We start from the raw sequence: 10,678 nt of genomic DNA on the forward strand, positions 1-10,678 counted from the left end.
ATTTTACTTCAGTGCATGGATGTACGAAGAACTATATTCATGAGTTGCTTAAAGGGAGGGCTATAAAAGGTTAGGTTGTCATCTTAATTTAGTGTATTTTTCTTAGTAAAATGTGTTTTCCTTGATAAGAATGATAAAAATGTTTATTCTGCCTAAAACTATAACAATTAATCGTGTCTCTTCTCAGAGTTTATTCAATGTCATAACCAATGTATAAAATCAAGACAAAGGTGCATATACAAAACACTATGTGAGTTTGTCCATGAGTGGAAAAGTGGACAACTCAAGAACTTGTCCAGAGAGAATGAGAGAGATAGATTTGATGATGAAGTTAATGGTGTCAAGGCCTCCCAATTCTTATGGTTGAGGGTGAGGAGGGTGAGTTGGGCACTAGCTAAGTGTTAGAGTGCTTTGGAAACATCGGGGTGAGGGGCGGGGGTCTGTTAGTGTATATAGCCATTTCTTGAGGTTGAGCTACCTTGTTGTCTCGAGTGTCCACTTTCTTCCTCTTTGGAACAATAATTTATAATAATTGTACATATTGTTGCACAACTGGTGAAGTTAAGAAAAATATCTTGTCATATAATGACTCACTTGGCATATTACTAAGACTTATCTCGCATAATCTTCTTGAATCCATCCACGTCTTCTTTGTTTTTATTGTTGGAATATGTTGTTGAAATTAAAATTACCCACATTCACATAGTTAACTTTGTTGAAATAAATATAATTATATACTCGATGCTTTTGGTTGGTTTTCAAGTAGGGCATGGCTGAGGCTTGGATTTCTCTATACTTTTTGCAGATAGACTACCTTATTCTATCAAAATTCTTCTTGAGTCAGCAATTCACAACTGTGATAATTTTCATGTCATGAAGAATGACATGGAGAATATTCCTGATTAGGAGAATACTTCCCCAAATAAAGTTGAAATTCCTTTTAAAAATGATTGGAAAGCTATGTTTTCATAGTCTAGTGGTTGTGTCCACTATGTGTTATTAAAATTCAAGTTGATGCTTTCTGGTAGCCTCTCACTGAGGTCTACCTCAACGCATATCCTGACAAATGTGAATATCCCCCTTGTGGTTCTATCCTCATTAGTCTTTAGGAATTTTCAAAATACATTACCTATGGCGATTAGTATATTGTGGTGCCAAAAATGTAACGGGAGGTTATGCAACTTGATCCACACTGGCATCTTTGATACCACCATTGTGTTGGCATCAAATTCTTGAAACCAAGGTGTCATAAATAGTCCTGCATTGCCCGAGAACCATGGCCCCTTGTTGAGGATATATTCCCTTTCTTGTACTGTTATGAATCTGACTATAAAAATACCTTTGGGACATAAGTATATCTCACAGTCTGGAGACCAGGCCTCATAAATCCATTGGTGCAAAGCATCAGATTTAGGCCAAAACCCATTAAATCTACATATAACTGATTTGGAATAGAGATCTATCTACAAGTATTTTACCTCAAGAATTGCGATGGTAAGAGAAAGATTCTCAGATTTTTGTTCTACAATGTAGGGTCCTAGAAGCTCGAGCGGTGTTGTGGTTTTGGCTTGTGATTTTTCCTTGCCATTGACTGCTTCCTTGAAGGATCTTGTGCCTTTTAAGCTGGTTCCAACACTTCCAGCTAGGGTACTAGACTAGACTCTATATCTAATATCGACCGAGGTGCGTAAGCTTAGAGGCGTGGTCTAAAATATATAGACATAAAGAATCTCTCGCCAAGTGATTATGATGTAGGTTACAAGGCTTCTTTACGGAAGACCGGAATATGTAGCCTATCATTCACACACCTAGATTACCCTATTGATATGCTTGATTACAGTGCTTGTTATGAGATGCATCTATCAAATCAAACCATGAACCTAAGTATTGTGTATGACTGTAACAATGATTTTAACCTCCTTATAGAGATATCACCCAGAAAACCCTTGTTTGGTAAACACACACAGCATGCAAAGATATTTACACTATCAAACTATATAAAGAGAACATAAATGAACTGTGAAACAAAACAGAGTTTATGATAATGTCTCTATAAGTCACACAGGGATCGAATCCCTTACAAGACTCCCTTCCAGATCCTAGTGCTGACCATTCAACATAACCATAAACCATTCATAAGCACACACCATATACATGCAATGAAAATCAAAGGCTATGGAAATCGAAAGCTGTGTAACTGTTATGCAAACCATATGCTGTGTAAATCGAAAGCTATGTAATCGTAACTGTGATGCAAACCATATGCTATATAAATCGAATCCAATATAAATACTGTGCAAACATGTGATAACCGAAATGTAACAAAACAAATGAACAGTATACCAATCGAAGAACGCAGGGCCCATCCGCGTCCTAAGGGTACACTGGCTATAACCGATCAGCTATCAAATCAATGCAAGAGGTATACACATGTCATGACTGTGAATAGGTCTTTGTATTAACTTAAAACTCTATTCTGAGAAAACGATTGAACGATTAACCCTTCAAAAATTAACCTGACTGTATTTACATATGCGTACGCACAGCCATGTCATCGATACAATGAATGTACATTCGGCTGTTGCCGCTTTTATGACATAAGCCTTTTCAAAATGTTTCCATGCTAAGTGTTTCAAAAAGAACAAAAACTAAAATGAAAATGGAACGATGCTGTTGCTGCTTTTATCTGCCAGAGTGCCCTGCTTTGACTTGAGTTGACCACATACATAGGAGGTTCGATTTGGCTGGGAGATAGGTGTTTGTCCATGCTTGGACATTCTGCTTTTCGCCCATGCCTTTCGTTCTAGCTCATCTGCTGCACCACATGTCAAACGATAAGCTCATTACAGGATGTGGGTACTTCCTGTAACCATGTCATCAAAAACTTCCAATTCTTGAACATAAAACCCCTAAATTAATTTCTATGTAATTTAATAACTATAAAACGATTAATAATCAATATTCAAGGATTTTGAGGGATATATGATGAAAATGTATGGATAAATGATATGTTTTTGGGAAGGAAAAAGGGTCTTGGGATGATACCAACATCAGTCTGCGGTGATGCCATAATCCTGGAGTGTGAGATTGTCCTGTAAACTGTGGCCTGAGCAGATCAGGTTTTGGTGTCCTCCTTGTTCTTCGTGAGTAGGTGGTAAAAATTTTGTCTTTCTCAGCCCTCTTGGAATCCTCTTTTTGCATGTTCCCGGTCCTTATGCTGTCCACAGGTAGAGGTGCTCTGCTGGCTTTGGACACTGGAATTTCCTCATCAATGTCCTTCATAAACCCTGAATCTTCTTGCACTTCCTCTTTTTCCTCCTCATCTCTGATTTGATTGACAGCTAAGAATTCTTTCCATGGCTTCCCTCGCTTCTGCAACTCATGTTCAATGAGGATTTTAATTAGGCCAAAATGGTACAGGATTTTGTCTTCATTCCCCTTTTTCTTCTGGATAGTTTTGGCCATCTTTGTTAAACTTTGCAGCAGAAAATATGGCACACTGATTACACATTGTTTCTTTAAATGGAGGAGTAGCTTGATGTGGTATAGATAAACAATACTATACCTACCTTCACAGTTTATGAACTTTTGAACAATGTAAACCATTTCATCCCAAGGATGAACTAACCAGCTTCTTGGAACACCCTTCTTCCAGTTTACTGAGGAAACTCTAGATCTGGACATGAACTGTGTCCATGATTTCTCCTTAAATTGTTTGGTTTTAAAGTACTTCTCTCCTTCAGGACTAATTCCAATTGCCTGAGCTATAGTATCCTCTGAGATTCTGAAGGAGAAGTTGCCTATTAGGGCCTTTTCTCCATTAAAGGTGAAGGCAAATTGCTTGGTGATTTCCTCATTACTCCCATGGAATTTTTCTAGAAAAGGTAACCACTGTGTTTCTCTAAGAATCTCAATGCAATCCTCATGGTATTGTGAGCTGTCGAATATACTGGGTTCAACCCTATTAGTCATGGTGATGGCAGAGGGTTGTGCCTCTAACCCTTCTCTATCTATACTCTTTAAAATTTAAACACAGAAATGTCGAGTTGGTTACCTGGTATATATCGCTTCCTTCAGTCTTCAATATGGTGATTGGCCGGTCGATATGACTGTGATGGGAGTTAGAAATAGAATGGTGATGCTTTCCCTTTTCGGCGTTCACTGGTTTCACTGTGTAAACCGACCCCAAATGGTGATACTCTCCTCGGCACTCCTTGCTTCAGATTTTCACTTTGTAACTCCACCCAAATGATAATAATCTCCTCGCGCTCCTTGCTTCTGATTCTCACCTTGGAAGTTATGGGAATCGAGGGTGGAAAGGATGGTGAAATAACCCTGTACTCACTTCACAATGTAATCATTCATTTAAAAAACAGAGTGCTGTACGCTTGCATGCATGTTACCACAAGAACGCTGAGAGCGTACCCATAGTGCTGGGCTATAATGCTGGGTGGCGAAGTTATGATTCGGCTGTGTGTGGAGTAAAATATATATAGGCCGCTTATTATGATTTGACTGTATGGAGTGAAATATATATATAGGTCGCTTCCACATCTATCTCATCCTTTGTATTTAAAAATACACAGCTCACCACGTGCCCTTTTCAATTAGTATTCGGTCGTATAGAGAATGTTGGTATGCCTGTAGGGTATATGACAAGGTGGATGTGTTGGTAATGGGTTTTAGGGATATGAATAGGTTAATGTAGGGGAATGATGAGAATTGGTGGGATAAGGGTGATAGGTTGATGTATATAGGTGTCCTTGAAATCAATTACAACAGCTTATAGTCACCAAAGTTACATTAAAAACCAATCTAGGAAATTAAATGTTTAAGAACAGAAATACATTACTCCTTTGTTGATCATTTGACATGCTGAGTTGCTAATCCTTTTTGACTGTTCTTTTTGACAGGTCCTCTGAGGGAGATTGAATGCACAGGTCTTTTGAGAATTTTTTTTGAAGATGTAACAGGTCCCTTTGAAAAATTTGAATGTACAGGTCCCTTAGAGAATTGAAGATGTAATAGGTCCCTTAAGAAAATTTGAATGTACAGGTCCCTTGAGAAAACTGAATGTAACAGGTCCTTTGAGAAAACTGAAGATGTTCATGCAGCTCTTTGTATTGTTACAGGTTCACCGAGCTTGCCATTTGCTGAAGTGTTGGTGCCCAAATCCTTGTAAAAGCTTGGTGGAAGTCTGTTGAAGTAGCCTTTGGTGTCAAAAACTTTTTTTTAACAGGTCCCAACTGAATGTTTTAAATAGGTCCCATTACTGCTGGTTGGAATGTCTTAACAGGTGTCAATTGCTTTAACAGGTCCCTTCTGAAAATCTTAAACAGGTCCCATGACTGCTGGTGTTGGACTACTAGTGTTGGTAGCATAGATGTCTGAACAGAACAGGTCCCCCTGCAAAATATTTATAACCAGGTCCCTCTGAAATAAAATCATGACAGAACAGCTTATTTGTTAAAGTCTGGAATTACTGCTGGTAACAAGCTGCTGTTGGAAATTTACAGTGAAATATAGAATAAGAAATCTGAAGAATTTACAAGGGAGAGATAAAAGTAACAGAACAGATGCCTCTCTCCCTGACTTAAAGTTTGACTTGTCCTCAAGTCATGATTCAACTGAGAAATGAAACAATGAACAAAAGAAAGAGAATTCATACCCGCCAATAAATTGGTTTTCAGGTAGGAATTCGGGGTTAGATTGTGCCAGATACTGGTTTTCACATCTAACCCATTATTATTTTTTTAGTTTTTGTTTTATTTATTTTATTTATTTTTATTATTTTTGTTTTTTTTTCTTTTTGATTTTGAAATTGAAAGGAAATGAAACTAAGGCAGTGATACTGCAACTGAGGGCTGCAATATCTCAACCTCTTCTTGCTGAGATAGTGTATGGAGAAAATCTTGCTTGCTGATGGGCTTGTTGTACAGCTTCAGGCGATGACCGTTGACTGTGAAGGAATGACCTTCGCCATCAATAGTTTGGAGCTTTACTGAACCATTGTCATAAGCCTGAACAATTTCATAGGGGCCCATCCAATGGGTGGTGAACTTAGCTTTATGATCCTTGAATTTTGAATCAAAAAGCAGAGCCCAGTCACCTTCCTTGAAGTGCTTCTTCTTAATGTGTGAATCATGCCATTGCTTCCTGTGCTTTTGCATGAGGATGGTGGTTTGTCCTGCTTGCTGCCTCATCTCATCCAGCTGGTTCAACTATTGGATTCTCTCTTTTTGTGCTTGATCCAAATCAATTAGTAAATCTGCAGCTAATTTAAAAGTGTGAATTTGGAATTCAATAGGAAGCATGACATCCTTACCGTACACTAATTGGTATGGTGTAAATCCGGTGGTATCTTTCCAAGTAATCCGGTAAGCCCAGGGTGCCTCTTTGAGCTTTTCTTCCGAGTTTTTCCGGTTCATTGCAATAGTTTTGGTAATGATCCCCTCCAAAGTCTTGTTGGTTGATTCCACCTGCCCATTGGCCTGTGGATGGTAGGGGGTACTTTTCCTATGCTTTATTTGGTACTTGTCTGTGATGTCCTTCATGAGCTTTGAGGTGAATTGAGTACCTTGATCAGTGACAATTTCTCTTAGCACTCCATACCTCGCAAAGATCTCCTCAAAAAGGAAATTGACTACTGTGTGTTCGGTTGCTCTTACCAGTGCTTTTGCTTCTGCCCACTATGTGATGTAATCAGTACATACTAGGATGTACTTCTTACCATTAGAGGCTGGGTTGATAGGTCCTATGAAGTCCAGAGCCCACTTATCAAATGGTTCTAAGTGAACTTGGGGCTGAAGGGGCATCTGATCGGTAGCTGTTGGTCTGCCCATTCTTTGGCAGCTGTCACAACTCTTTACATACTTCTTGGCATCCTTGAAAATGGATGGCCAGTAGTATCCAAGAGTAAGAACTTTGAAGGCTGTCCGCTTCACTCCAAAATGCCCACCACATGGTTCATCATGGCAAGATTTTAAAATGTCAATTACCTCATCATTTCGTACACATCTCCTAATGATCATATCAAAACTAGTGTAAAAGAGAGCGCCATTAAGCCATGAATATCTAGCACTTTGTTTGATCAGTCTTTTCCTTTCCTTTGCAGTGAAATGTGGAGGTGTTCTACCTGTAGACAAGTAATTAGCTAAATCAGCAAACCAAGGAGTTACTATGGAAATTGCAAATAAGTTCTCATCCGGAAAAGAATCCTCAACAGGAACAATCTCACCTGGATTTTGCAGTCTAGACAGAAAATCTGCCACCTGGTTTTCTTTGCCTGGTCTATCTAACACTGTGACGTTAAATTCCTGTAACAATAGTAACCATCTGGTAACTCTGCCACTAGTTATTGGTTTATTCATGAGATGTCGAATGGCAGAATGATCAGTATGTACAAAGACTTCATAACCAGTTATGTAATGACGGAATTTATTCACAGCATAAATGATGGCAAGTGTTTCCTTTTCTGTAACTGTATAGTTTAGCTCGGCAGGTGTGAGATTTTTACTAATGAAATAAATTGCATATGTACAAGATTCTTCTTTTTGGCCTAAGGATGCACCTATTGCAGTGTCAGATGCATCGGTAAAAATATGAAATGGTAAACTCCAATTAGGCCCTCTCAGGACTGGTGCGGTAGATAGTTTCTTTTTGAGTTGTTCAAATGCATGTTGGCAGTTCTCAGTCCAATTGAAAAGTACATCTTTGGCTAGAAGTTTAAACAAAGGTAAGGCTATCTTGCTAAAATGTTCAATGAATCTGCGGTAATAACTAGCATACCCAAGAAAACTTCTTACCTCTCTCTGATTTTGTGGAATAGGCAAATCGGCAATAATCTGGATCTTGGCTGGGTCAACCTAGATGCCTTGAAAAGAGATATAATGGCCCAACACTATCCCTTCATTTAACATCATGAAGCACTTTTCGCTGCTGAGGGACAGGTTAGCTTCAATACACCTTTTCAAAACTCTCTCTAGATTTTCTAATGCATGTTCAAAAGAATTGCCATATACTGAAAAATCATCCATATACACTTCAACACAATCATGAATCAAATCAGCAAAAATAGCTAACACAGCTCGCTGAAATGTAGCTGGAGCGTTACAAAGTCCAAATGGCAAAACATTGTAGGCATAGGTGCCCCAAGGACAGGTGAAGGTGGTTTTGTCCTGGTCTTCAGAGGCAATCCGGATCTGGTTTTAGCCACTGAAACCGTCAAGAAAGGAAAATGATGATTTGTCGGCTAGGGTGTCTAACACTTGATCAATGAATGGCAGTGGGAAGTAGTCTTTGAGCGTTGCTTTGTTCAGCTGTCTGTAATCAACACAGATGCACCACTTGCCATTTTTATTGGGCACAATAACCAATGGGGATACCCCACTGACTGTGAGAAATAGGATATATAAAGTTGACTCTCAAAAGTTTTTGCAACTCCTCTCTGACAATGTCTTGGAGCATGGGGTTCATTCTTCTTTGTGGTTGCCTCACCGGTTTAATGGTGCTATCTGTGTAGATGTGGTGAGTGCATGTGTCGGGGTGAATCCCATGCATGTCAGTGTAATCCCAAGCGAAGGCTTTTTGGTACTTCGTCAAGAGTCTAATCAATTTCTCTTGTTGAGATGAGTCTAGGTGGTTGCCTATGTTCAAAGTTTTCCCTGGACTGATCTCTATGACTTGACTCTGTGTATTGGTGATGGATTGAACTGGAAAGATGTCATGAAATGTAGATTGCAAGGAGTGGATAGTGCATGTTTCTTGAAAATTTTGAGCCAGAAGTACATCTGCAGCATTATATTGTTCATTTCTCAAATTTTCAGATACATCAGGTTGAGAAAGAAATAGTTCTACCAAATCATTATTGTCTTCGTGGAAATCATAGATCTAGTCAATGCTAAAAACAGATTGTACTTCCTCTTTGTCATTAAATTTATCATCAAGCCACAAGTTATGTGTTACTGCAGGTGATTGTGCCGATGGATAGAGGGTGAGTTGTTTCCTTTCGGTCCCTCTAGAGATAATCATGTTACCTGATCGGAATCCAATAAATGCATCAGCAGTCGCTAACCATGGTCTACCTAGAATGATAGGATGTCCTCCTAGATTGGATTTGGGTTGAAGGACTAGGAAATCCACTGGATACTCCCAAGAGTCCAGTGAGACAATGATATCTTCCAAAATCCCCTCAGGAATGACTTTGGACCTATCAGCTAGTTCAAGAAAAATTGTGGTATGTTGCAAATTCATAAGCTGGAGTGTTCTCATGGTTTCAAGGGTCATGACATTGATTGCGGCTCCTAGATCTATCAAAGTGTTTGGAATCCGTATGTTGTTAATGATGGTGGTCACTTTTGGAATGCCCGGATCAACATACTTCTCCATGGAGATGGTATTGGTCATAAGGCCTGCTAAATTTCCTAAAACATGAATGGTCTGAGGATCAATCCTCTTTCTAGCAGGTTTCTTGAGACACATGTCTTTGATGGCTTTGGTGTAGATAGGAATGTCCTTTATAGCTTGCAGCAAAGGGATTTTTATGTAGACATTTTTAAGTTCATCCAAGACATCAAATTGTGGTGGAGGCAGTGGTGGTTTTACTTGGACCAAACGGTCTGGAAAAGGTGGGTGCAGTGATTGCATCTGTTTGTCCTTGGTTTCACTGCTTGGTTTTGTTTGAGTTGTCATTTCATTTTATTTTTCTAAGTTTTCTTCTTGCTGATCTGTTATTGGACAATCCTTTTGAAGCACCCTAACAGACCTCAGATTAATGTTTTGCAAAGGCAGTGTGGAGTAGGAGGTTCCTTCCTCTACATTATAGGCTGGCCTCTCTGCTCTATTGTTCGGATTTGGGACAGTTTGAGCAGGTATTTGTGTGGGTCTGGGAGGTTGTGGGTTAGTTGGAAATTGAAGTTGTGGTACATTTATTTGTGGAGGAGCAGGCAGTGTTTGTTGAGCAGGTTGGGGCTGATAAACAACTTGCTGAGGGTGCTGCTGATATGGCTGTGAATGTGATGGATATGGCTGTTGGTACTGCTGATATGACTGTGAGTAAGGTGGGTATGATTGAGGATATGGATGGTAGGATTGGGAATACTGTTGAGACGGTATCCATTGATTTTGTTGTTGGTTTCCATGCTGCCATGGCATAGGTATATTCCATGAGTTTTGTGCATACATCTGATCATTCATAGGAAATTGCATATTTTGATTAGGAAACATATCTTGGGGTGCTTGCCTTGGCTGCCATGGTCACTTTGCACCCATGTAGTACACGTTCTCCATCTCTGTGCTGGCTGCCATGTTATAGTTATGCAAAATTTTAACTTTAGGACAGTTAAACATATCATGATGCTTAGTACAGAAAGCACATACTTGGATATTCTCTAGAGGGCAGTCTTTTAATGCATGTTTCTTGCAACACTTGGGGCAAAAAATAGCCATGATATTGTCTTCTTCCTCCTGTTTCTTTTTGGCTTTTAAGGTATCAATTTGGTTTCCTAGAGTTCTCAACAAATCTGTTTTGAACTCTTCTAAAAGATTACCAATTTCAGCCCGGGTGACACTAGCAGAGGCAGTTTTTGTGACCCTAGATTACAAGGTTCTCTTTCCCATTTTGGCTTTACTTCTTGAATATTTTTCACACAGTTCAGCTATTTCTTCAAATGGTAAGGCA

Source organism: Pinus tabuliformis, chromosome 2_1 (assembly GCF_031772625.1).
Source record: "Pinus tabuliformis cultivar Carrire ecotype Pingquan chromosome 2_1, CPIR1, whole genome shotgun sequence".
Taxonomy (NCBI): domain Eukaryota; kingdom Viridiplantae; phylum Streptophyta; class Pinopsida; order Pinales; family Pinaceae; genus Pinus; species Pinus tabuliformis.